This window comes from Camelus dromedarius, chromosome 31 (assembly GCF_036321535.1).
Source record: "Camelus dromedarius isolate mCamDro1 chromosome 31, mCamDro1.pat, whole genome shotgun sequence".
In the NCBI taxonomy this organism is placed as follows: Eukaryota; Metazoa; Chordata; class Mammalia; order Artiodactyla; family Camelidae; genus Camelus; species Camelus dromedarius.
Genome location: NC_087466.1, coordinates 21,438,188 through 21,465,771, shown reverse-complemented (window position 1 = coordinate 21,465,771; position 27,584 = coordinate 21,438,188).

Below are 27,584 nucleotides of genomic sequence, written 5' to 3'. Positions count from 1 at the left end.
GCAAGTTCCAGAGCCTCCAGCAGCCATGTTTACTCTCAGTATCGAAGGAAGATGCTACGTTCGCCTCAAAGAGACATCCCATCTGTGAAAAAAATAATCCCCCAAATTCAAAAGAACCAGGGGAGGGAAAGGAGAACTGACAGAGGACTTACTGCCACCCTCAGACACTTTGATGTCATCCAGCCTCACCTCCAAGTAGAGGAACGATCAGAATTACCAACCTGGCGCAGCCGTGCACGAGCCCACTAGCTGCAATCTGTAGCTTTTACCGTCCAGGAAAATACTCGGGTTGACACCTGACGGGGTTAGAAGGAGGGCCTTCTATTCAACGTCATGTCTGTTGGACAAGAACAGATCTTTCTGCTTTGATCCATTCTCCATGAAAAGGTGCATTTAGAGAAACTGACTATGATTGTAAGGGGAGACCAGTTTAAAACAGCCAAACAAGGCTCCCAGAGGAAAGCACACACTTAAAAGCTGTCAGAGGACACAAACCATGTTGCTCCAGTCTTACAAATAATTAGTAAATCTGGAGAAGGAGCTGCTCCTCCAGCTAAGATCCCCCATCACAGTTCGTTTTCAAAATGCCATGATGCAGCATCTCTCGTTTACAACTTCTCTCTGCTCTTTCTTGCTTTCCAAACTTTAATAACAATTAAAGGTGCTTTTAAGGTACAGCTCATCAAGAGCCATCGTGCGGTGGCTCATGCCCAGAGATTAGAGGAGAAAGAAATTTGCTGCTGGATGCATTTCCACAACCCATTTCACAGGCGTGTGCCTCTGCCATGGGGTTTTGTCGGCTCTAACCAGCAAACTGGGATTTTTTTTTTAACTTCTGCATGCCTTCCAGAAACGGTGATTGAAAGGTAAAATAAATTGTAGTTTAATGCCAAGGACTTATGAAGCCATCCCTGTCTTGGCTACTCACCGCTGTTGGAAAATGTTTCCCAAAGCAAATTTGGCTTCACTGACTACACAGAAAATCTTACGGGAGCCATGGATGAAAGCTCACAGCTGCGAGGCACCATAAATGATGCTGGATTCTTGACACCAGCACACTAACACACAGTCCCCGCATGGAAATAAAACAAAGGATAACGTGCCTTTTGCTTTTGCACAAACTCCTTGACGTCCAGACAGCTATGTCATGAAACAGTTGCACTTTGGGGTATTTCTACTAGAAAATAACATGAAATGAAAATTTTAAAAGCTCATCATTTTCAAGGGAAGATAGAGTGGAGATAAAACCGGGACAGCAGGCTAGTGAGATTCTGCTCCTGACTCGTGCAGTCTGGCTTGTCACTCTGTTTTCCTGTGGCTCCTTAAGTCAAGTTCCTGTCCCACTCTAGTGGGTTGAATATTGGCCCTTCTGGACCTCCCCATGGTCCTCCCTACTGCAAACAGGCTAGGTTACCTGGAAAAGAGCAATGGAGGGTGCAGACGGAATTAAGGTTACTAATCAGATGACCCTGAGATGGGGAGATTATCCCAATGTGATCATAAGGTCCTTAAATGTGGAAGAGAGGTCAGAAGAGTTACTGGGACGGAGGACTAGACCCACGACGGCCGGCTTCCAAGGTAGAGTAAGATGAAGACTGTGAGTAGCTTCTAGAAGGTGGAAAGGGCAAGGAAATGGGCCCCCCTACCCTGAGCCTCCAGAAGGAATAGAGCTCTGCTGACATCTGGATTTTAAGCCAGTAAGATCTTTGCTGGATTCTAGCATACAAAACTGTAAGATAATAAATGTGTGTTGTTTTAAGCCCCTAAATTTGTAGCAATCTGTTACAGTAGAAGAGGAAATTAACACATCCAGCCTTCCACATCACAAGAGCAGCTGGATGACAGCAGACAGCACACACCAAAGTGTTCTGAAGAGCAGAAAGCTTCAAGAAGTGAAGGTTTCTTAATATTGTCACAACTGATATCCATTAGTGGCTGGCACTTACCAGGCTACAAATAAACATCTGCTGAGTTATATAATGAGGGTAAGGTGTTTTATGTTAGAAAAGAGAAGCTTGTATGGAACTATGAACAATTATAAGCAATTTTGAACTTGTCAGGGTGGTCGGAGATGGTTCCGCAGGCTCCCTGCACCCATCATTACAGGAGGAGGTGTGACCTAACTGCGGCCAATGAATGTGAAATGGTACCCACCAGGCTATTTGCTAGAACCTTCTATATAATCGCTTTCCTGGATGCTAGGCTGGTGGAAGATAATCTAGAGATGCTGGTGGGCTGGCTTTGAACAGATGAGGAAACTGCCTTAAAAGGAAGGCAACACAGAAGAAAGTGGAGCTCAGAGACGGGGAGAGAGAGAGAGAGAGAGAAAAAGCCAGAATCCTAATTCCCTGGGTGCCTGGGTCCACCTGCTGGTGGAACTAGTGCCATCCCTTGTCACTATCACCTAAGGCACACACTGTCACCTAAGGCACGCACTGTCACCTAAGGCATGCACTGTCACCAGCACCTGCAAAGCGTCTCTCTGGGCTGAGCAAGATGAGGAAACATTGAAAGGTCTTCCTAAGCAAGAACTTCCAGAAGGAAGCACAAAATACACTGAGAGGAGCCAGAGCCAGTGGTCTCAATGCAGTTTGCTCCTGGAATCCCACAGCTGTGACCAGAGGAAGTCGTCTGGAAAGTCAGGGACCCCTCCACTCAGCCCCCCTCAAGGATTCTGGCTCTTTCTGCCTGAGGCTTCATCAAATATCCAGTGCCTTGTTTATGTATTTATTTACCAGGACAGCGCAGTGAATAACACAACAGGAATTCAAACCCCAGGGCTGTGAGGAGCTGTACCTTTGAGCACCCTCGCTTCCCCACCTGAGAACGGGATAAGGTACTACCCATCTCAAAACTCTGTAGACACGAGGTGCCTGTTTAGCACACAGTAATCGCCAGCTGCATGCTTTGAAGCTCCCAGAATTACAGGGAGGGGGAAAAAAAAACAGGAACCAGGACCTCCAAGTATTCACAGTTATATACTTCAATTTAACAAAATGATTAAATCAAATCTTTCTTTCTTAAACCAAAAGGCTAATTTGGAAATTTAATTATTTTGAAGGACAGGTCCCCTGTGGCTTACTTATTCCATGACGTTGGAGTGGGGGGAAGTTAACAGCTTTCTAATTATATCAATTTTCCATTTAAAAAAATCTGGTTCTCATGTATCAGTCTATGGAGGGATTGTCTAGCGTGTTGCTTTATGCTCTGCAGTCACAGAAATAAATCCGTGCACATGGGTTAGCGCCCATTCCCTTAATTTCCCCTCTTCCCACTGGAGCGATGAAACTCATTCATTTTTATGGAAGTTGTTGATAAACCCACTTATCAGGTAGTTCTCGTGAAATAAGCTAAGGAACACTGGACAGCTGCTGCCTCAGGTCTGCTCGCCTGCCTTCACTGCATCCTTGGCACAAACAACAAGCAGGAGAAAGGAAAACACGACATGAAGGGCTCATCCCAGCGGTCACGAACGGCAAGGGTTTCCTTCCCTCACCTGGCTGAGTGATTCCACTTATACGTGGGGAAAAAATTCATATAAAAAGGGAAGAGACTGGTTGCCAGCGGCAGGGGGTGGAGGGTGGGGAAAATGGGTGCAGGGGGTCAAGGGTACAAACTTCCAGTTATAAGATGGATGCGTGCTGGGGACATCATGTTCAGCATGGTGACTGTAGTTAACAATAGTGTCTTGCATATTTAAAGAGTTGCTGAGAGTAGATTTTAAAAGTTCCCACCACACACACACACACACAAATTGTAATCATGCCGGGTGACAGGTGTGTTAACTTTACTGCAGGAATCATTTCACAGTATATACATACATAAAATCGCTCCATTGCATGCCTTAAACTTAGACAATCTGCCTATTGTATCTCCATAAAACTGGGGGAAAGAAAGCAAAAAAAAAAAAGCTGAACATAATAATCATCTGTGAGATAATTTCCAGTAATTACTGCTCTGAATCCCAGCCTTCCCACACTGCGATGAAATGTAACCTGGTCAGATGACGACGCTCATTCAGTCAACAAATGCTTATCGGGCGCTGACTCTGGTCCCGGGAATGTTCCAGACTTCAGGGATGCAGCGGTGGAGGAAACAGTTCCTGCTTCTACAGAGGTTGCTTTCTCGTGGCGTGAGGGGAAACCTGAACACACCGAGCTCTACAGCGTCTGCAGGTGATAAATGCTACAAAGAGTAATGTCGTAGCGAGAAGGGTCATTTGCTAGACAGTCGTTGGTCAGGGCAGCTGTTTCGGGGAGGTGGTCAGGAAAGGAGGGACGGGGAGAAACCAAGACCGCTGTTGACACTGGTGGGGGCAGAGCGCGTCCCTTCGTGTGTTTTATCACGTGGAAATCCTACAACCACTACCCTATGGAGTAGACTGTTTCCACCCCGCACCCAGCCAGTGGTGGGGAGTGGGGTCCAGTGAATCATTTGTTCAAGACTACCTGGCTCATAACTGCGAGTTAACTGGTCAGGGATGCGCCGTGTTCCCTAGGCAACGGACTGCTTCCTCTCTCACCTGGTCCACACCAGGAACCGCTGAAGATGGATGACACAGGGGACGGTCTATTCTGTTTGAGATGCTAGTGCCTCAGCCTCTCCCTGAGGCCTCTTAGAAAAAGCTCCAGCTTTGTTTGAATGGCTTTGCAGGCTCTGCTGGTCCTACCTGCCATTCTGCTGGGCACCCGCCTCCCCAGCCTGCCCTGAGCAGCTCTGTGGAAACAAGAGGGATTTCCAGCCCCTCTCACAGTTCTGCTGAGTGCATCTCACCCAGGGAGCAAACAGTCCCAGGCGGGGCAAATCCAGCTTTCGTAGGACCTGACCTTATTGTGGCGGGGCAGGTAGGGTGCTCTCTAAGAAAAATAATGTAAAAGTATGAATACAAAATTAGGCATGGAAATAAATGTTTATTTGGATTTAGAAAATAAATCACAAGAAATTCTAATATTTTAAAAGCTGATTAAACTGTCATCAACACCACAAAATTTTTAAAACACCGTAAATGCTTTTATTAATTAACTGTCTCACATGTCTCTGTAATACTTTTATTTCTCTGCATTTTGGGGCTGCACACTCTGATAATCTCTTCCAGGGACAGCACATTTGTAATGTAATTTTCTGTACAAAGGAAAGAAAGACAATCTGGTGTATTCTCTAGCATGGCTCATGGAAATTTGATTTTGTGTGTGTGTGTGTGTGTGGTGGTGGTGTTAGTTTAGACCAGTTTCTTTCACCTACAAAACCCTCTTTTCACAGTATCATGCAAATTCTGGTACTGTTATTAAATATAGGAAAAGCTCCCTCAGGTTTCCCTAAGATTTAGAAGCTTATTCTGTAGATTTGGAAGATTCCCCCCGCCCCCGCCACCGCCAAGACTGACCTCTGGCTCTGCTCCCTTCCAACCTGACTTCACAGGGTGGGGGCTGCTCTACTCCGGGGCCAAGCACGGAGGTCACAGTAATACTGCGACATGTTCTCTGGTCTTGCGCGTCCACATCCAGATACTGGACAGATCAGCACAGTGAGCGATGTGAGTGTCCCTGGAAGCCGCTGCAACCCAGGACAGACATTCAAACTTCACTGCAATTCAAAGTGTGTGAGGACTATGCAATTACATCCCACTAAACCAATATTAAATGAATATCTGACTTAACTGCCCCTTAACTGGTTCTACAAAATCATCGAAGACCCTTCAGTACCATCCGACAAGATGCGACAGAGTGACAGAGAGGAGAGCAGAGGTGGGAAGAGACAATGATCTCAAACCACGGACACTGAAATGTCTCTCTTTTGTGAATCTGCAAGAACAGGGGAGCACCTGTACGCATTGCTGGCGACCCTCCCGGTGCTTTTCCCGGTAGAAGATATCTGAGGGGAGGAAGGAAGGGGGGGGTCGGGTCAGCCGCGGGAGGTTCTGAATGTCGGGTGAGGCCATAAGTGTGATATTTTAGAATCACATATTATTAGGGTTGACATTACACCCACTTTTCATACCTTGAAATGAGGCACACGAGTAGGACCTCAGGGAAGAGGCACGAGGAAGGCAAGTAGGCAGGCACACCTGCAGAAGGGAACGTAGAAACGAGAACGGGTCCACCAATCCGGCAACCAGCAAACTGCCCCAGGTTAGAAGGTGGTGGGCGGACAGTCGAGGGGGAAAAGGGGGAGCTCTCTCTGAGCTGTACACCCAGTGCTCCACACCCTCTCCCACGTTCCTCCAGACACCGGGGGAGCACTGGCCAGGAGGAAGCGGTGGGCTGAGCCACTCTTCGCCCCAAAGCTGCCGGCACAGGTTCCTGGAACACAGACCAACAAGCAGGAAGGCCCCCTCGGCCGGCAACAGGGTCTGAAACGACGAGGACCGGGATCTAAGGTTTGCACTTTCCACATTCAGGACTGACTAAAACTCACAGGTACATTCTATCTCTTAAATCTCACCTAGCAATCCCAAGTCACTAGAGGAGAGCAAGAAACAGGCACCGATGAGAGGTCCGACTGGAAGAATTTCCCAGTTCTGGTCAAAATGAGTGGCTAAGAGGGGTGGATGTTGCCAGATAAAGAACGATGTAAACCGGGGGAGGGTGCGGCTCAGTGGTGGAGCGCGTGCTTAGCAAGCACAGGGTCCTGGGTTCCATCCCCAGCACCTCCATGAAAATAAATAAACAAATAAATAAATAAACCTAATTAACTCCCCCGAAAAGAATGATGTAAATGGAGTCCAAGAAATCAGCTTTAAACACCCACCCACACACACACACACATGGACATGCGTGTGTACATACATACTTTTTTTAACTATGTGCCATGTTCTCTCTATTTTATTTTTTTATTTATTCACACATACTTAATTAAGACTGAAAGAAAAGGAAGCTGAGTGTAGATGAGCACAAGGTAATAAACCCATGAAAATGGATAACCTAGGATTCCAGTGACGAACCGGCGAAAAAGACAAGACACTGGTTTGGAACGCCCGCGGGGAAACCATTGAACTGCATTGTTCGACGTCACTTTAAGAGATGGAAGAGCTCCTATCCTGGGCTCCGCCTTGGTTATGCCCGCCTCCTGGAATGTTCTTCTTCCCAAACCTCTAAAGCTGACTCCTTATTTTTCAAATTCCTGCTGACACACTGGCGTCCTCTAAGAAGCTTCCTTGGCCACCCTCCTCGTACTGGGAACGCCCAGGGTTTTCTCAGTGACATCACCCAACTTCATTTGCCTCATAAACTGAGACGCAGCTTGAACTGTCTCAGGTATAGGTTCAGTTACAAACTGACTGTCGTTCATTTCTACTAGAAAAAAAACTCCTGGAAATCAGGAGTCCGGTCTAGTCCCATTTGCTCCTGGATTCCCAGTGACTAGAAGAGCCTGGAACAGCCGAGAAAGATTTGTTGAATCGGTGAATGAACCTAGTCATGTTGCAGATGAGTCGACGGGGGCCCAGAAATGTTACATATCTGGACCAGGGTCACACAGGGAACTAGTGGCAGATCTGGGACACACAGGCACGACCCTTGAGCCTTAATGTGCTTGAGTTTGTGAACTTGGGGTGGAAAAGAACCCTCACCTTTGGAGTCTTTCATTTGGCTCCGTGATGCTTATAATCACTTCAGTGCTGATGGTGTGCAGACACAGAAGATATCAAAGATGCATTTTTTTTTTTTTTTTTGCACCGTCAAGCCTTGCCACTCGGGAAGAAATTAACACCGAGAATTTTCAGAATCACTGGCATTTCACCTCCACAAGAGGTTTTAGGGAACTTTCCTCTCCCGCAAAGGATGTTAGCAATTCAGGAAATGATTTAAAACAAAAGGGCATTTCCGAATATCGCCAATAACAGTTAGCAAATCTCATTACCGGGATCCTCTGATGTGGAAATCACCACAATTCATTTTCGCAGCAAAATACTGTAATTAAGCCATTGTGTGCCTGTGTTATTTAGCAAATGAATAATTGCACTGTGCCCTTGAGGCTTACTGCTACTCTGGAGCATCAGGCTAATACCCCTGCAGTCTTGTCTGGAACTCAATTTAATGAGCAGTAGATTCCGAGCCACACTCAGGGCAATTGACTGCTTTATACCAGAAGATATTAGAGCAACAGCAAAACTACCCAGTGTGCTGCAGGCCATAAAACACGGAGGACGACTGCCACAGACTCAGGCTGCATTTAATTCTGAAAGACAGGCCGCTGTTCCAGCTGCGATGGTCACTGAGGACCCCGCACGTGCCGGCCTCCGTGCCAGGCGGCAGGAAAGTAAGGGCGACGCAGGACGCTGGGAGGCTCGTGGTCTGTGTCGCAGCGTCGGCCTGGAGCGGTGGCGGCCTCACCCTCTCTGCCACGTCTAACTTCTGCTCCGCCCCCAGGTCCAAAAGCTAAAGAGGTAGTGTCTTTACCAAGGAGACCCCTGAGATTCTGGATCCAGTCAAAGAAAAGCCGAGTCAGACCCCCCATCACCTTTGCAGCCGCTCAGGGTCACCCTGTCTCCTCCCTCCTAGCCTAGAAGACCCTCGGTTCAGAAGGGATCCAGCTGGCTTCCGATTAATGCCATTTGTCATTGGTGTTAGCACAGCCTTTTAAATAATCGGGAACATTAAGTTCTTCTGAAAGAGATCTATTCTGGATTTTACCAAAGTAACCGCGCAGATCTTGCTTGATGAGTAACTTGCGGGTGAGCAGCAAGTCGCTTGACCCCAACGAAAGAGCCTCCTTCAAACCCTGTGCCCCAGGTGATGGGTGATGACACGAACAGCGCGGGCCCCGAGGACGCTCTGGCACCGCCCTGCAGCTGCCGCGGCTGCACGCGGTCACGGAGCACAGCGGAGGTTCCGGCCAAGGATGAGGTGGGTGGTACTGGGGGAGGGACCGCGTGTTTGGCCGAACGAGAGAAAAACAACAGGGTTCACTCAATCCTGTAGGTCGACTCTTGGCCAATGAGACACTGGGAGCACAAGACGAGCAGCAGAGAGCCACGGAGGGCTGTGAGCGGCGGATTCTGGAATCCACCCAGAGTGATGTGAGCGGAGGCCGGGGTTGATGGTTGGCCCAGCGCGGGAGGAGGCTGGAGTCTACCCGAACGGCGGGGTCACTAATGCCGTCACCCAAGCTTCCTGCGCCCTCCTCCTCCTCCTCCGCCTGACACCACTACCTGTGTCCCACGGTCAGGTCTGAAGTCCGTCATAAGGCCCAGAGCCCCGGGAGGTCCCGCTGGTCTCCCCCAGGCACGAGATTAACAGGTGTTTGGGAGGAGGGCGTGTGATGGATGAAGGATGAACTTATCAGAAGATCACCCTGAGTCCTTCATAAAAGAGGGATCAGAATAAGCCCTGAGCGCTGTGACTCAGCACCCACCCATCTCCCTAGTGTGTTCCAGGGACTTGGGGGCTGAGCAAGTAAAACACACGACCATGAGGCGGCAGCAGCACCCAGGTAGTTTACCTGCAGCTACCTGGACAGGGCTGCGGGTACAGGAAGTCCCTCAGAGCGCGGGCCCTTCCTGCGAGGTGCGGGGGTCCCACCAGCCAGAGGGGGAGGGTGGCCAGGGAGCTGCTGTGGGAGGGGGCAACCTGAGAGGACATCGCCTGTCCAGGCGATGTGTCTCCGCGCCTGATCAGGTACCTCTGAGTCAGGGAGCTCCTAAGGGCAGCGATGGCTTAGGGTCTTCTTCATGGCGAGCAGATGTGGACTGTGGTTTTGCGAGTTATGCAACGCAGGCAAGCTGTCAAATGCTAGAACTCTGTTTCGCTGGGTTCTATTAGAAACAACTGGATGTACAGTCATTTGATTCTGGTGCCAGCAGGCTTTTGAGCTAATGGCTTCCGCCTGCTGTGAAGAAGCTGTCAACGGAGGGCCCACACACAGGGGCCATCTTTGGCTCGTTTATGCAGCCGATCTCCTAAACCAAATGTTTGTGCCTCTCCATCGTCTCCTCTGATGTCCGAGTGGGAAATAAAATTAAAAGAGCCAGAATCAAGAGCCAGTAGGGTTTACTCTCCTGGCGTGGTGACCTCCGTGAACCGACTTGGGCTGCCGACAACAGTCAGCGCCTCCGCCCAGCTGAGACCTGACGGGTGGCTTGCCTCCTGTCTCTACAAAGTGCTGTTAAGTTTCCTTTTAGACTAAGTACCCCCAGTGGAAACCTAAAGCCCCCATACCGAGTAGCTTCTGTGGGAGGGTGTGGCTCGGGTGGCAGGGCACTGTGCTTAGCATGCGTGAGGTCCTGGGTTCAATCCTCAGTACCTCCATAAAAAAAAACAAAAACAGTTAAATAAATAAACCTCATTACCTCCCCCTGCCTATTATTTAAAATTCCAATCACTTAAACCAGACATAAAGCACCTAGTACAGAGCTTTCACTAGGAAAGGACGCCTCCTTTTGAGAACTGCTCTTATGTCGCAAGCTTGTTTACAGACCCATAAGCGCTGGAATGGCAGGGGAGACACCTGGGCGGTGAGCCCGCTGGGAGAACGGAGGCCAGACAGGAGTCACTCTCATCCTGCATCACTGCCTCTCGGGCGGCGGGGTGGTGACAACCGTCTTTATCTCATTTCCATTATTTTTTCAGGCGCTCTCTTTTCCGCAAGAGACTGGTGAATCTTCCAGTTTAACGTGTGTCTGTCAACCGTGCATAGGCTATGAGCCGCCTGACAGCAGCAGGGCCCAGCACTACGGCGCTGGACCCATCGGGACACCAGGGGTGAAGCAGCCCTCCAGCGAAGACGCCCCCGAGGGCGGCATGCGCGCAGTCCTCCCCTGGGCAGTCGTCCCCTGGTGAGACCGCTCTGACCACCCCAGAGGCCTGGAGGTCGAGGCGGAGCTGCCCCAGGCCATGTGCACAAAGGTCTCTGTGCCAGGTGGGAGGGAGAAAGGGTTGAGGGTGAAGAGGAGGCAGAAGGGAAGAGAACCAGTGCGTACCGAGTGCCTTCGGTGTGCCCCAGACTGACTTCTCTGCATTAACCCACTTGACCTTCACAAGAGAGCTGTGGGTTTGTCGGCACGCGTGTTCTAAAAGTGGATCTCGACCCCCTGGGGTCAGTTACAGGTAACGTTCAACCAAGCCGCTTCTCGGCACAGGGCCCTTACTGCCTGGAACGCTCCCAGGCTCTTCACATGACCTGCTGAGCCTCATCTTAATGTTACACCCGGTGGCGCCTGCGTCTAGTCGCTCCTGAAAATCACGTCCACCCTAGTAAGTGAGTGACTGATCTCCTCAAAGGAACCCTCCCCTCCAGGCCGCTCTCCCCAGAACCTCCATTCCCGGAGACTCTGCATCTCCGCGCCGGCCACTGTCAACGCTTTCCCTGCCCAAAAAGCAGTGGGTCTCAAGTTAACCAGCCATGCGATCTTAGCCTCTGTTCAACTGCTTCTGATATTTTTCTGGATTAAAACGCCTACCTGTGTGAATAGAAACTCCTGAAGGACTGGTTTTGGATTTCCAAACAGGATAGCACCCCCAGGGAGAATTGCCTTTGACCTTCGTGGTACCCAAAGTGGGTGGGGTCTTTTAAAAAAAGTCTATCTCAGAGTATTCTTCTAGACCATAAAGAAGCACACATTTTTCTTCCGAGGGTGTACCGCTGAGCTTTGCACTCAGTCTCTATTCCAGTTTTTAAGGTCAAGGCACTCTGTACAACGGTTTCTGACCACGTAAGAAGATGCAGTTTATTTCTCTTGAGAATTGCTTCCCGGTGACATGAACGTAAGGCATTTCAAGGAACATCGCCCTCTGCGTGCTCTCTGGTGGCCCGAGGTGGCCACAGGACAAGTCCACTAGGTGCCCTGTGCCTCCTCTGGCCCCGGGACCTGTGGGAACACACAGACTCTCCAGCGCCTCCCACTTCACTGACACTGCTCTTTTTGTGTGGTCTGTACTTTGACCATTCACATTTCTCCACAATGAGAGTTCACAGAAACGTCAAATTACGAGAGGTTTTTTTCCTGTCTTTTACGACAGAATCCATCAAGTCTATGAACACTTTTTAAAATTAGCCGATTATATATTTTTGGAGAAAGTTTAGGCTCACAGATAAAAAATAAGAGCAGAAAACGCAGACAAAGCCCATCACTCACCAGCCTCACGCCTAAACAATTCGTTCGGGCACTTGGCACATCATATTGTTGACACTGTGTTGTGCCCAACGTTGGCAGGATGCAGAGAGCTGCAACTTTCTGTGCTGTGTGCACTTCGGGATCTACTCATAGCCATCGGGTCTGCAGCCCAGTACCCTCCCTCTGTAAGCCCGTGTGTCACAGCCAGTGACAGCCAGTGAAGAGTGACAATTTTTTTTTTATTCAAGTAGAATTGATTTACAGTGTTGCATTACTTTCTGGTGTGCAGCATAGTGATCCAGTTATACATGTATATTCTTTTTCATATCATTTTTCATTATAGATGATTATGAGATAGCAAATATAGTTCCCAGTCCTATACAGTAAGACCTTGTGGTTTATCTATTTTATGCATAGTAGCTTGTATCTGCTAATTTCAAACTCCTCATTTACCTCTCCCCACCCCCTTTCCCCTTTGGTAACAAGTTTGTTTTCTATGTCTGTGAGTCTGGTTCTGTTTTGTAAATATGTTCATCTGTATCATATTTTTAGATTCCACATATAAGTGAGATCATATATTTGTCTTTCTTTGTCTGACTTACTTCACTTAGTATGATCATCTCTAGGTCCACCCATGTGGCTGCAAATGGTGTTATTTCATTCTTTTTTATGGCTGAGTAGTATTCCATTGTGTGTGTGTGTGTGTGTGTGTGTGTGTGTGTGTGTGTGTGTGTGTGTACACACACACACACATCTTTTTATCCAATCATCCGAAGAGATAATTATTCACATTTTGAGAAGAGTTTTACAGGGATATTAGCCAGGCATAAAATATAATTCAAAAGGGGAAAAAGGGGGCTTCTTACAGCCCATGTGGGTTCCAAAGTAATAGGAGAAAGAAGAAAGGATACTGAAATGTTAAAAATGCCTCATATTTGTGTTACTTGGGTTAAAACTCTTTTCCTCATTTCCTTTTATCCCATCTAAAGAGAAGAAATTCAGCCTCACAAATCAAAACAATGACCACCATTTGCATTATTCTTTTTAAAAATATTACAACTCAATCAGTCACAGAGTCCAATAAAATACATATTTTTTTTTTAATTTTACAAGTATTGATCCTGTGCAGGAATGCAGGGATGTCGATTACAACATTATTGCCCAGGCAACAAATTAGGAAATGAAATAACCAGACAGAATTACGGGTTTCTTTTTGAAGGTAATTTTCACATCATGGGAAGGAATCTTCTTCCATGGTTAAAACGAGGTGCATGAAGGCAAGGTCCCCTCTTGCTGGAAGAGCTGTGTGTATTTGTGATGTCTGGATGCTCTGCAGCCATCCTGAGATCATGAGGGAGTCAGCCTACTGATGTGGCTGAATGGAAAGACAGAGAAAGCCTCTGGGAGGCATTATTTTGCTGCAGAATTAGCCAACCATGAAAGTACCTACATTTGGACTTCTTATTATAAGAGATAACAGTCCCCTACTGTTTCAGCCACTGTGAAGCAGGAGTTCTGTCTCGCGCAGTTGAAAGCCAGCTACGAAGTAAGGGCTCTTTTCCAAGTATTTTTCATTTGGATTTTGAAACTGTTCAGCACCTGCGACTTCCAGAAGCACCACAGTTTAAATGAGGGGGCAGACTTCCCGTCTCTTTCAACAGCTGTAATGGGCGCCGACATGGATACAGATCTTGAAACAGGAGGCATCAGATTGCCTGGCCACTTTTTTCCCTTTGAAATCAAACTTGAAAAGGAGGCAGAAGACAGCTTTGCATGACGTTTGCTTCCACCTTCCGAGACTGCAGCATCCCCATTCAACCACTGGAGAAAGCAAACTCGAGCCCTCATGCAATTTCCCATTCATTCACTGATCCCTTCACTCATTTACACAAAATCGTTTATTAAACATCACTTTGGTCCAACACTGGGAATTTAGAAGTGTTTTATCAGAGACAGACTCACAGACATAGAAAACAAACTTACGGTTACCCGTGGGGAAGGGGTGGGGAGGGAGGGATAAAGTCGGAGTTCAGGATTAGCAGATACAAACTACTGCATATAAAGTAAAGTAAACAACAAGGCCATACTGTAGAGCACAGGGGACTATATTCAGTATCTTGTAATAACCTATAATGAAGAAAAATATGGAAAAGAATATATAGGTATCAATGACTCACTATGCTGTACACCAGAAACTAACACAACATTGTAAACCTACTATACATCAATAAAAAAACAACAAAATAAAATAAAATAACATAAAGTGTTTATGGTCTAGAGAAGAAGATAACAGACCGTAACAAAACGCCTGGCAACAGGCACCAGACCCCACGCTGAACGCCCCGTGTGTCGACGGTGGTTGCGGAGCGGGGGAGGGCGCTGTCCAGGGTGGCACGCTGGCCTGCCCCCTTGAGCAGCGCCTGCAGGATGTGCGCTCAGGGAACGGGGAAGACAGCGGAGACGAGAGGATTCAGTAAATGGCCTTTGCAACAAGGGCCATAACTTGTTCTGCCTGTTGGACACTTTGATGTGAAGCTGCCGTCGGTGACCGTTTCTTCTACTTCCAGGGGAGCACCATCAACTCCAAGAACCACCTTCAACACTGAGAACAAAGGACGCCAGCCAGAAACGCAAAGCTCACCTGGGTTACTGTTCCGAAGTCGTGAGATGTTTCCAGTCTTAGTAACGAGCCAGGACGTTCCCAGGCGTTCCACCTGCGGGAAGGCGAGTGTTAGGCACAAAGGGCCAGTGACTCCATAGGTGGAGCCACCCCAGCTTTGCACATAAACATGTACGTCTGGCTCTCGCCTCTCTAACCACGTCCCATTTCTCCACGTCTGTGCTCAGCTCTGTACTGCAAAATATAGTCATAATAACAATAATAATACACTTAAAAATACGTTCTCAAAATCTTCTCTGTGACAAATGTGAACTCAAGTGGCTTTTGCCACCTTAAATCTAATTAGGTCATCTGGGAATAAAAGGTATATCCATCTGGGTATAAAATTCTTATTTATTTATTTATTTATTTATTTAATTTATTGAAGTCTGGTCAGTTTATGATTTTGTGTCAATATCTGGTGGACAGCATCCTGTTTCATCCTGCATGTACATACATATTTTCCTTTTCATATTCTTTTTCATTACAGGTTACTACAAGATATTGAATGTAGTTCCCGGTGGTATACAGTAAAACTTATCTAATTTTATATATAGCACTTGGTATCTACAAATCTCGAACTCCCCATTTATCCCTTCCATTTGCAGCAACACGGATGGACCTGGAGATTGTCATACTAAGGGAAGTCAGCCAGAAAGAGAAAGAAAAATACCATGATATTACTTATATGTGGAATCTAAAAAAAAAAAAAAAAAGACACAAATGAACTTATTTCCAAAACAGAAACAGACCTACAGACATAGAAAATAAAACTATGGTAACCAGGGGAGAAAGCGGGTGGGAAGAAACCTAATAAATTCTTCATCCTTGTGAGCTGGTTTCAGGAAAAAGTGGCTAAGGCTTGGTGGAATTTTTAGCATTCACAACAAAAAATAAAATTTCTACAGCTATATAAAGAGTGTCAGTGACTTCACAACTCTCAGACACACATATTACAAATCTTACATCCTATTTATATTTCTGCCACATATTCATTATCCACGTGTCTGTTGTTTGAGCCCCTCGAGGTACAAGATTGCACAACGATGGAAGAGTTGTCAGAGTGAGAAGCCATCCATGGCTTCACTGACCTCCAGCAAATTCCTCCTGCGGAAAGGAGCAGCTTTTCCCTCCCCCAGTCAAGCCCGCACCTTCGATGTCTTCATTGGTCAGACTCTAGACAATTGTCAGACATAAACAGGAGAATGGACAGCAACGTGACACTCCGTCCAAGTGACACTGAAGGACTCCTGGGATCCAAGCAAAGCTACAGCCAATGAAGATCCCACAGAATTCAATCTTTTACACAAACAAACGTCGGCTGTCATCAACCGAGGAAGAGAGCAGTCAACAAGGGTGGTCAGTGTGGCCAAAAATGACCATTTCTTTATCAGTGTACAGTGACCCTTCCCTACACCCCTCGTAACTTTGGATGGCGCCCGACAGAAGACGTGCTGGCTGTTTCCGAATTGATGCTGACACTCTGCTCTATAGGGAGTGGACACTCCGCCCTCCCTGCGCTCTGCCCTCATCACTCGTTGGCCACCTGGTTCTTTCTGTCCACATTGTCCTTCGTCTGAAAATGGTCATTTCGTTCTCCTCACTCAGTTTCCTTTTGTTCACCCTTTGACAATCAATTCAAGTGTTTCTCCCTCAGAAAGGCCTGTGTCTGTTTCCATATAGTTCTGGTCTACCTCTCTCACGGCACTGTGTGATCAATAACGAACTGTAACTAAACACTTAATCACTTTTGACTCGGTCATTTAATATTGGCTTCCCTCAAAAATCTCTAATTTCTGGAGCATCAAGGACCACGTTTGTCTTGATCATCTCTGTATCTCCAGCCCTGAGCCCTGGCGTACACTCCGGTACGTCAGGTGAGCTACTCCCAGTCAGCGTTTGCTTAATTGTCCAGACAGTGAGCCCCAGGGGCAGTTGGAAAGTAAATGCTCATTTTTACAGGTCCAAGCGTGAAACAGCTCTGACCAGTGGGACAGAACCAGGCGGCTGCTGGGGGCTCTGTCACTGATAAATGGGACAAACAGCAGGGGTCGGCTCCTTCCACACTCCTTCCACACTCCTTTCTGCCCTGAATGTGGCTGTGATGCTCGGAACTACAGCAGTCATCCTGTAACCATGAGGGGAAGTCAGAACCAATCACGTAGACTGCAGGGCTAATAAATTTTTGAAAAACTACACTGACACCAGCTGCTGAGACCCAGACACTTTGCTAAGTAAGCCAAATAAAGCACTATCTCAAGTGAGTTAGGCTACCTGAGTTTTCTGTTTCTTGCAATGAAAGCACTTGGAGATTTCACCATCTGGAATTAAAAAGAAGATCAGGTATCTCTTAGATCCAGCGGCACTAAAACTGATTCTAAGGCAATTCACAATCTGGTAACTTGAAGGAGGAGGAGGAAGAAGAGAGTAAAAATCACTGTCACACAGGAGGTGCTTTAATTCACGTGCTGATCTCACTAAAAGTGAGCCCAGCCCATTCTCCTCCCGCACGCCCATTACTATGACCAGTTCAGCCATGGCAGGGAAAACCTATCAGTGACGTGCTGGGGAGTGCGATCTATACTTCTTAAAAAGACGAGGCAGCCACTAGCTGCTCCCTCTTCTCCTGACATTAATCATGTAACTAACTTTGTGACTAATTAATTATATAACTAACAGACAGCCACATACTTGGATCCTGATCTTTTGATTTCCTCATGTCAGTCCATTTTCTTTAGAATAGAAAGAGCAAAGAACAACGTTTCTCTATTCTACGACTAGCTATAATTAAATCCAAAAATATCCGTCCTTCAGCCACATACGGTGCTTCTTACAGTCACCGGAGGCGTCACGGATAAAGAACACATGGGCACTGAATTCTAACAGCTATTAATAAGGCAAGGCTGAGATGTTTCCTGCCCACTGAAAGTTCATTCCCCACCTCCTGGCCTGTGAGTGACTGCTGTCTCTTTCGAGATCTGAGATTGAGTTCCTTACAGAAACCAAGAATGAGCTGGATTTTTCATACACACACACACACAGGCTGTCTCTTTTTGGATCTGAGCTCAAATGTTACAGCGCATTGTGTTCACATTGCAATAAAATTTCTGAGAGAGATCCATTACCTGTGAAATCTACATACAAATGGCGTACAATTGCTGCCATGCCTGTGGCTCTTCTGGTCAGCAAGTCCCGTTAGGGGCTTTATGAACGTCCTCAGGGATGGAAATGCTGTATCTGATCCTGCGGATTTCAGCTGTGCAACCCAGCCCTGCTGCAAAACAGAATCTAGCTCCTCGTGGCTTTTTTCTTTTTTTCCAACAATAGGAAACCACCAAAATTACATTACTGAATGTGTGCTGTAAGAAGCCATGGAAATATCCAGCCAGTATCAAGCTAGGGGTGTTCTCCCGTTTTCTCCCTTCATTCCAGAACATAAACATCACTGGCCAGGAGCACTGAAGAGTACAAGCTGACCAGTTAAAAGTTCAAAATACTGGCCAGCAGCAGTAAGTCCAGGCCAGAAAAAAAAATGGTAGGGGGCGGTGGGGCATGGAATCTGCAGTAGAAGCTGTAATAATAGGAACTGGATGAACAGCCCTGAAAACTTCCTTCCTGGGATAATCTTCTTAAGACCTCTCTCCCAGTTTCAGGATGAACCCGGCAACCCAGACTAGGACTCTCAGAACTGACAAAGTCCAGGGACTGCCAAGCTCACCATCACCTGTAAGACAAGCTGCCTTCCGGTTCCCGGCAGGGGAAGCATCCCCCTTGATGATGCTGAACTGAGGTGCGCACCATACAAACTCCAAAGGGAATACAAATCCTGGGGGTTTTCCTTGTGCCTCAGTGGAATGCAAGTTTAAAAAGTTGTTTCAGATTTTTCTTTTGAGAAATTACAAACATCTGTATTAATTCAATTTTAAAAAATTAACAAGAAACACTTAACGAACATTTTCATTAAAAAGGACTACTTTTCAAAACAAAAAGAATATGAGACAAGGACTGCAGTTTTGCCTTTTTGCAAATCTCTCATGCCTGGCTTAACAGAAAGACAGCTGGACTCCCCTGTCGGTTTCTGCATTCAACCTGCTGCAATTATCACACACCATGCAGCTTCTGGAAGGTTCCACTATGCACACATGCAAGAACAAAACTGAAAACTTGCTGCTGGTAATGACGATGATGAAAGACTCTTAGGGATTCCAGGGGTCCCAGGAGCCCGCATTTAGAACCACTGTTTTATTTGTCTCTTTTTTATGGAAGTACAGTTGGGTCTCTTTGGGAAGGAACAGGAAGACTCTAGAAAGCTGTGATGTGTGAGCTTAGAACTCACTGATGAGAAACCAGCCATGCAAAGATGCAAGAAAAGAATATTCTAGACAAAGAGAAGAGCAACATAATGTATCAAGATGGGAACCAGGCTGGTGAATCACGGGAACCCACAGAAGGTCCATGTGGCTGGAACGCAGGAGCCAGGGGGCGGGGTGTTATGAGAGGAGGTGAGAAAAGTTAATGATGCTTTGGAGAAGCATTTGAGTTCGTGGGCACTGGGTTTGAATTTCCCCCATATTCTGCCACGACTCTTCGAGGCACCATCAAATCTCTTCTCACGTTTGCAGAGAAAAAAACTAGCCTCTCAATTTTACACCCGAGCATTTCAAATATTCAGGATTTCCAACAGAGAAAAAATTAAGTCAGAACTCAAGCAGTTCAAAATGGTCACTTTGCTGGCTCAGTAAAATGTCTTTCTTCCAGAGAGGTGGTCCTAACGTGGATTTTGACATCCCAACCCCCAGGAAAGAGACTTTATCCAAACCAAAGGGCATACACGTATGGTAGAAAAGTTCTGATTCCCCTTTAGAGGGGATGTTCCGATATATTTATTAAGTCTGAAGTGCAAGAACATTGCTACGGTGAGAACAAGACCGCCACGAAGGACCCCGGAGGTTCAGGCAAGATTTTTAACACGGTGTTTCAAATTTAATTCAGTTCAGCAAATATTTAATGAGCTCTAACAAGGTGCCAGTCCTGTACTGGGGATGCAGAAGGAACCAGTCAGCAACTGTCTGCAAGAAGCTCATAATCAAACAATGGCACAAATTTAGATAATAATTTCTGGTGTTTTGAATAAAATATAAAGGGAACCGAGAGAATGTGAATAATTATCTGCAAAGAGCTTTGTGGATTTAGACTATGTGGCTCAAAACCCTTGCAAATCTGCATAATTAAAATATCTAATTTCATAATGATGGATTATAAATTATAACAGTATGTAATACGTTAGCTTCTTCTTTTCACTCATTAAGTGGTTTTTAAAGTCATCTGTCTAAATGACAGGGAACAACAGTCAACCTAAAACACAACAGAAGTGGAGGGTTTTTTAATACAGGTAAATTCCACTTATAGAAGAAATCCAATTGCCACCAAACAATACCCCTCTAATTAGGATTTTTAAAAAATCACAAAATGCCTTGTATGTCTGCTTAGCGCTGTCACTTTGAATTTTTCTGGATTGTCTCCTGAACGAATCACTGCTAAGCAACTCTAAAACTGTAAAAAGTGGAAGAAACAAACAGAATCAGCTACCTATAAATGAGCTAAACGCAAAAATGTAACTGATCTACTAAGCAGATAACTGGATTTTGTTGTTGTTGTTTTTAAAGTAAAAAAACTCTCAAGTGAGCAAAAAAGGGTTTCCCAGAAATCCACATGGAAAACTTGAGAAATCCTTTTAAGGTCTTCAGGAAATGGCCCCGTCTTTACCTCCAGGACTCTGGAATTCAGAGCCTCACCCTGCCTTTACAGAGTCAGGCTTCTTACAGCAACTGTGAAACAGAAAACAAAATCCATGGCAGACACTTGGTCTCCCTCTGGTTCTTCTCTCGGGCAAGGGGCATCCGCCCCCTTTTCTGTGCCCTGAGGCTCTCTCCTACTCCTCCTTACCCAGATCTCTTGAGAAATGCTCCTGCCTCAGGGCCTTTACCCTTCAGGGCTTCTTCTTCAATCCTCTGTCTGGAACCCTCTGTGGCTGGCTCCTTCCCACTATTCAGATCTCTGCTTCACCTCTTAATGAGGCTTTCCTTCCTAGATTATGGGACCTAGTTTATACGGTTTTCCTTCCTAGATTACGTTTTCTGACAAGCTCTCCTCCCATTAAGCCCCACTGAGAATGCTATCACTTAATATTGGGGTGATACTGGGGTGATTCTTCAAACTATCTCTTACTATTTGAAATTAACCTGTGAGTTTCTGTACAAACTGTGTTTCTCTGTGCTGACTTTCCCACGAGAGGGCAAACACCTTGCAAGGAGGACGTGGTCAGACTTGGTTACCGCTCTATCCACAGGGTCCAGAGCTGAGCCTTAAACAGAGAAAGGGGTCGAGCCTCCCCAAACTGCAGAAGAAGAACCCAAGGCTGAGGAGTCAGGGGACTGGTTTGGAAGTTGCAGAGCCAGAGTGTTGCGCTGGGACTCCAGCCCAGGTGGTCCTAACAGTCAAGATGCACTGCCCCTCATCCGCACCCAGGTGGGAGGAACTCACAGAGGAGCTGGGTTGCCACCTCCCTGGGGCCAGGCTGGGCTCTTTCTAACACCTATGGGAGAGGGAAGATAAATAGACCTGCCCCGTTAGCAGCAGACTCCCAGTGTGTATTGGGGATCGGGAGGTCAGAAGCCCACATCAGAGGGTGGACTCCATGACCTCAAATTTCTACCCCAACCCTGGCCATCTGTACTTCAGTGTTTTGATTAGCATTTGTGGTAGGCAATGTCCCCCCAAAAATGCCCATGAGGTAATCCCTGAAACTGAGTATGTTACATCCTGTGGCAAAAGGACCCTTGTAGATGGAATTAAGGTTAGGTACCTTAAAATAGCGAGATTTTCTGGGGCATCCCCATGGCCCCAATAAAATTACATGAACCATTAAAACTGGAAGATGGAGAAAAACTCAGTAACAAAAAAACAGACAACCCAATCAAAACATGGGCAGAAGACCTAAACAGACATCTCTCCAGTGAAGACATCCAGATGGCCACTAGGACATGAAAAGATGCTCAATATCACTAAGTATCAGGAAATGTAAATTAGAATTACATTAAGTCACACCAGTTGGAATGGCCATCATTAAAAAGTCCACACACACACACAAAAAGTCCACAAACAATTAATGCTGGAGAGGGTGTGGAGAAAAGGGAACCCTCCTACACTGTTGGTGGGAATGTAGTTTGGGACAGCTGTTATGAAAAACAGTATGGAGAATCCTCAAAAAACTAAAAACAGATTTACCATATGATCCAGCAATCCCACTCCTGGGCATATATCTGGCAGAAACTCTATTTTGAAAAGATACCTGCACCCCAATATTCATAGCAGCACTATTTACAGTAGTCAACACATGGAAGCAACCTAAATGTCCATCCACAGATGAACGGATAAAGAAGTTGTGGTATATTTATACCGTGGAATACTACTCGGCCATAAAAAAGCATAAAATAATGTCATTTGCAGCAGCATGGATGGACCTGAAGATCGTCATACTAAATGAAGTAAGAAAGAGAATGAAAAATACCATTGTGGAATCTAAAAAAATGACACAAGTGAACTTATTTACAAAAGAGAGACAGATGCACAGACATAGAAAACAAACTTATGGTTGGGAGGGAAGGGAAGGAAAGGTGGAGGGATAAATTAGGAGTTCAGGATTCACAGATACTACTGTATATAAAATAGACCAACAGCAGGGTCCTACTATATAGCACAGGGACTTATATTCAATATCTTGTAATAACCTATGAAAAACAATATGAAAAGTAATAGATATATTATATATACATGTATATGTATAACTGTATATGTATATATGTATAACTTAACACAGTATCATAAACCGAATATACTTCAATTAAAACAAACAAAAAAACAACAAAAAAGGTATCTAATAATGTTGTAGAAATGCGTTCTGTAATTTGCCAGGCAGTGACTCCCATGGTGCACGAGGGATGTAGTAACATCCGTGCAGAGAGCCTGCATGCTACATAGGAGTGTGGGGTGATGCTTGCACAAGCGATAATTTGTGCATGTTTAAAAGGTACTAGAACGGCCTTTTATACCCCCCTCTCCCGCTCAAGGTTCGCCTTCTGCAGTCAAGCGGGACCCCAGCCCAACATCACTTCCCTCTGACTCGCACGCCTCCGGCTCCGCCCTTGGGGAAAGCGGCCGCGGAGGCCAGGTCTCTGCTCACCTGGACGCTCAGCCCCGGGGGCCCCGGAGCCGGGAGCCATTAGAGTCCGAGCAGCACCGGGTTTGGGCGAAGTCGGCCCGACTCCATCACAGACACTAGTGCAGGACCCCGGGCCTCCCGTGGGAGACAGGAAGGGAAACTCGCTCTGAGGAGGGACCCTCATGCCAAGGCAAGATGCTGAGCCCAAGACCCAGGAGCCGCTGCTGTGCACACAGGTCCGCGCCAGAAGCACGGGAAACCCACCTGCGACGTGCAGCCCGCGCACGAGCCCCGGGACTGAGACGCGGCCTCGCCCGGGACAGCGCGTCTTCCTCACCCGCCGCTTACATCCGGGACCTTGCGCATCCTCAGAAGCCCCGCCCTACAACCACCGCCTGCTTCTCATTGGGCAGAGCCATGTCATGTGACCACCCCTAGCTGCAAGGGTCTCTGGGAAATGCAGTAGTTTATTCCAAGCTGGGAGTACCCAGCTGCAGACCCAGTCTGGATTCTGCAAGTGAAGAAGAGAGGAGGATGGTTACACATACGTAGAGTGACTGTTAGAGTTGGCCGCGTTAATAAACAGTCCGACAAGGAGGGAATCGCCCCAGGAAACAAAAAACAAAAACCAAAGAAAAGTTTAAAGTGCCCCCTCACCCCCACCCCCGCCTTAGGAGCAAGGCTAAAAAGAGGGAGAAATTAAAGAGGACAATTATGCTTTTCCTTATATGCCTCCCTGGATGATTGATGTTGGATTCCAAATAAATCCATGTGGTCCCATGGGCCGAGAGGACTTAGCGATCCTTCCATTCGTGGTTCCTCACCTCTGCTCCCGTGTGATCACTGCACTTGGCATTTACTTCAGCTATCCAGCTATTTCCTCTGATCTGGACTGGCTGACATAAAAATAGGCTCTCTCAAAGTATTTCTTTTTTTCTATACACTCTCCTTGAATAAGAATATCTATCTGCACTGGAAGTGGCGGGGGTGGGGAGACGTTAGAATAGTTATGAAAAAGTGTTTTCCCAAACAAGAATGGTTTTACACAAACAAAGCATAAATACAAAACAGAAACAGACTCATAGACATAGAATACAAACTTGTGGTTGCCAAGGGGGCGGAGGGTGGGAAGGGATAGACGGGATTTCAAAATTGTAGAATAGAGAAACAAGATTATACAGTGTAGCACAGGGAAATATACACAAGATCTTATGGTAGCTCACAGAGAAAAAAATGTGACAATGAATATATATATGTTCATGTATAACTGAAAAATTGTGCTCTGTACTGGAATTTGACACAACATTGTAAAATGATTATACATCAATAAAAAAATTTTTTTTAAAAAAGAATGGTTTTACACACTGAGTGCTGACCCCATTGTAGAGTGACTTTTTCAAAAAGCAGATCTTAGAAGATTTATGTTTCACCAGAGATTGGCAACTTTTTTTTTTTTTTAATGGAAGGGCCTGCTTAATTGGGGATAAATTACAGTGACACTGCATACTCCAGTTTGTTTAAACAGCTTGTTAAAAATCCATTTGCCTCATATGATGTGGAGCTCAGTTTCTAAAGTCTCCAAGTATGGAGTCAAAAATTATTCCTGAAAAGTACCTTAAATTGCCCATAAAGAACAGAACAATCCCACCTTCCAATATATCCAGCAAAGCCAGCTTTTTCTCTGACATTGTGTCAGACTCTTGTTTCTCTGGTCCATCTTTAGATGAGCTTGAGTTTGGCATCCTAAAAAAAAAAAAAAATCTACATATACAGGCACACAAAGCATGCATACACACAGAGAGAATGAAACCTGTCTCAAGACTAGACTGGTAGAAAGAGAATTTCAAATTTGAAGGAGGGTGGATTTCTCTGCAATTCCAGGTTGTGTATAATGACTTCTGAAAAGCAAATGCAACTTTTTAACATCATTTGGCAGTGTATGTCTGTGTTGCTATCAAAGTTCTTTAAGCTCAGCTTAAAGAGTCTCAGGAAGGAGGGTGGAAGGAGAGAAAAAAAATGACTCCCATTGAGGTGGACTTGGCTTTTGACCATCAGCCCGTGCAGAGGCTGGGGTGGAACCTGGGCCCAGAAGAAAGGAGATGCCCTGCACACCGCTGACTTAACCCATGAGGCCCTGCAGACTCTTCATGCCGGAGCAGACGGCGAGAAAACATTTTCGCTTTTTCTCCTGTATCCAAGCCCTGGCAGAAGCTGTGTGCGCTGCCACTGTCCCTGCGGAGCTGAGGCCCGGCGCCTCGCCTCTCCCCGGGGCCACCCGAGCTTGTGCTGGGCAAGAAGGGGCGCTGGATGCTAGCTGCTCCCGTGGCTTGGAGACCACTCTCCCAGCCCCACTCGCCGAGTCTGCGCGGGGACCCCGGCCCCAAGCGTGTAGAATAAGAATAACAATAGTCGTAATACCAGTCGGTGTAATAAACGCTCCAGGCGCTGTGCTGTGTCTAACGTGCCCACTAAAATCCCTCCACTCCAAGAGGCCCTGCATGCCGCTTGTGGAGAGGGGTCTGGAGTGAACGGCTTCAGGCAGGGACTCCCGGGAAGCCCGGTTCCCACTCGCCCTAGACACCAGCATCTCTGGGCCCTGCAACCCCCAAATCACATGGGACTGATCCTGGGGTGTCAGGGAAGTCCTAGATTTCTGCCAAGCTGGGCTTTGCTGTAGCTGCGCTGTGAGCGCGCCTTCCTCAGTGACCTAAGATCAGCTCTAGGACCGGGGGTTGGGGGGAAGGGGTGCAAAAAGCCAGGCTCTCCGCCCGGGATCCCCAGTCCCAGTTAGACAAGCTGAGGGTACAGATAGGGCGCAGGATGCGATCCCATTGTTTGCAGATAGGGGGCTCACATAAGCGGACCCCACTTCTTGAACCCTAAGTACCACAATGCGTTCAGAGTGGGACGAGCGTGAACCCCACGGAAACCAGAGTCGGGTAGAGTCAATGCGCTCCCTCAGCCATGCCCTCTCCTCACTTTTGGGGCGAGAATGTGGTTACTTCCAGGTGCTTCAGATGGCTTCAGGTAGGGCTTCTGAAGATCCTGGAAGAGACAAGCTTGCCCCAGTCCCCCACATGGCTGCCCCAGGTCTGCCCATCCAGGGAAGGGGGAGGCCCGCAGAGGCGCTGTCAGGGGCATCAGCGCCCTCACCAGATTTCCCCAACAGACCCTAAGTTCCAGCTACCTCTGCCCGAGAGCCGGGGCGACAGACACCCGCTCCTGCCTTACCTCTGCCCGGCAGTGCGCCCCGCACAATCCCGGGGCCGTTGTGTTTGGAGCGCATCCTGCAGCCTCCGGCTTCGCGCCGCCGGCCCACGGCCCCCGCGGCTGCCCCCGACCCCGGGACGACCTCGGCTGGTACAGCTGCGTCTCCGAAAGTGGCGCCTGGCTCCCAAAGGGTGGTCCTCGCCCCGGCGTCTCGGCTTTGCTGGCTGCGGGCTCTCGGATGCCCACAACTTTTCTCCAGTCTCCGCGGCCGCCCTGCCTCCCGGCCCCGCCCAAGTTCCCACCCCGGCCCCGCCCCTTAGCGGCCACCCCGCCCCCCCTTTCCCACCCTTGCCCAAGTCCACCAGTGCCCCGTCCCGCCCCGCCCCGGCCACACCCCTTCCCTGGCCCCGCCCAAGTCCACCTTGCCCCGCCCCGCCCCGCCCACCTACGCCCCGCCTCTGGCCCTGCTTCACCTGAAATGCAGATGGAGAAAGCGAGCCGACGCGGAGGAGCATCCTTCTAGGCCGATGGAGGCCGCTCGCTGCTCGAGAGAAAAGGGAAGGGGGCCTGAGCATCTGCCGCAAGGCCCCCAGAAATTCGCTGCTCGGCCGCTCAACTCGCTGCATCTTGCCTCAGCTCTCTGCGGTGTAGCCCCGCAGAGTTCTGACCCGTTCACTGCGTCGCTTCGGGGAGGGTGGTAGACGCTCGCTGAGGTCGTCCGTAGTCTGGAATTAGAGCAGGGCGAAATACTGTGTACGTAAGTGTGTGTGTGTGCGTGTGCGCGCGTAAAAGCACACAACTCTGTGCGGCCACACCCGCGCTTGGAAATCCTGGTTTCCTCAGGAAGGGGACTGCACATTTGAGATGGAGAAAAAGCACTTCTACTCGCCGGCCTGGAGTAGTATGCAGCTGAGTACACCCTTCCAGCCGGAAAGGTTAACTGTTAAGTACTGATTCTTACGGTGCTAGATGGTAGCGGAGAATTATTTCTTAAGCGAATTATGCTAATTCCCCAGTTCTCCACTTTGTGCAACTGCTGCAGACAAGACCCAGGGAGAAGTCTCCGCACGGAGGTGGGCCGCCTGCGGCCTCCCACAGCCACGGGGAGGATTCTTTTTTGCAGTCCAAAGGGCTGGAGAATTGTTTTAAATCATACGAAATATTTTAGCCTCTCCAGATCAGTGGGAAATAAAATATACCCCATTGTTCCTGGCTGTGACAGTGGCTGCCTGACCCTCCCTCCTCCTGGCAGAAAATGTAATTTTTAAAAAACCAGAACACACATGCCTTTCCCTCTCACGCCCTGATCTACTTTCTTTTTGCACTCATCATTTCTCTCCTTTACTCATATCAGCCTACCAGCTGGAAAACCAGATGCAGATTCTGGATCAAAATGCAGGGAGTATAAGGCAGGCCTAGCCTGTCCAGTGTCACATCAGACACTC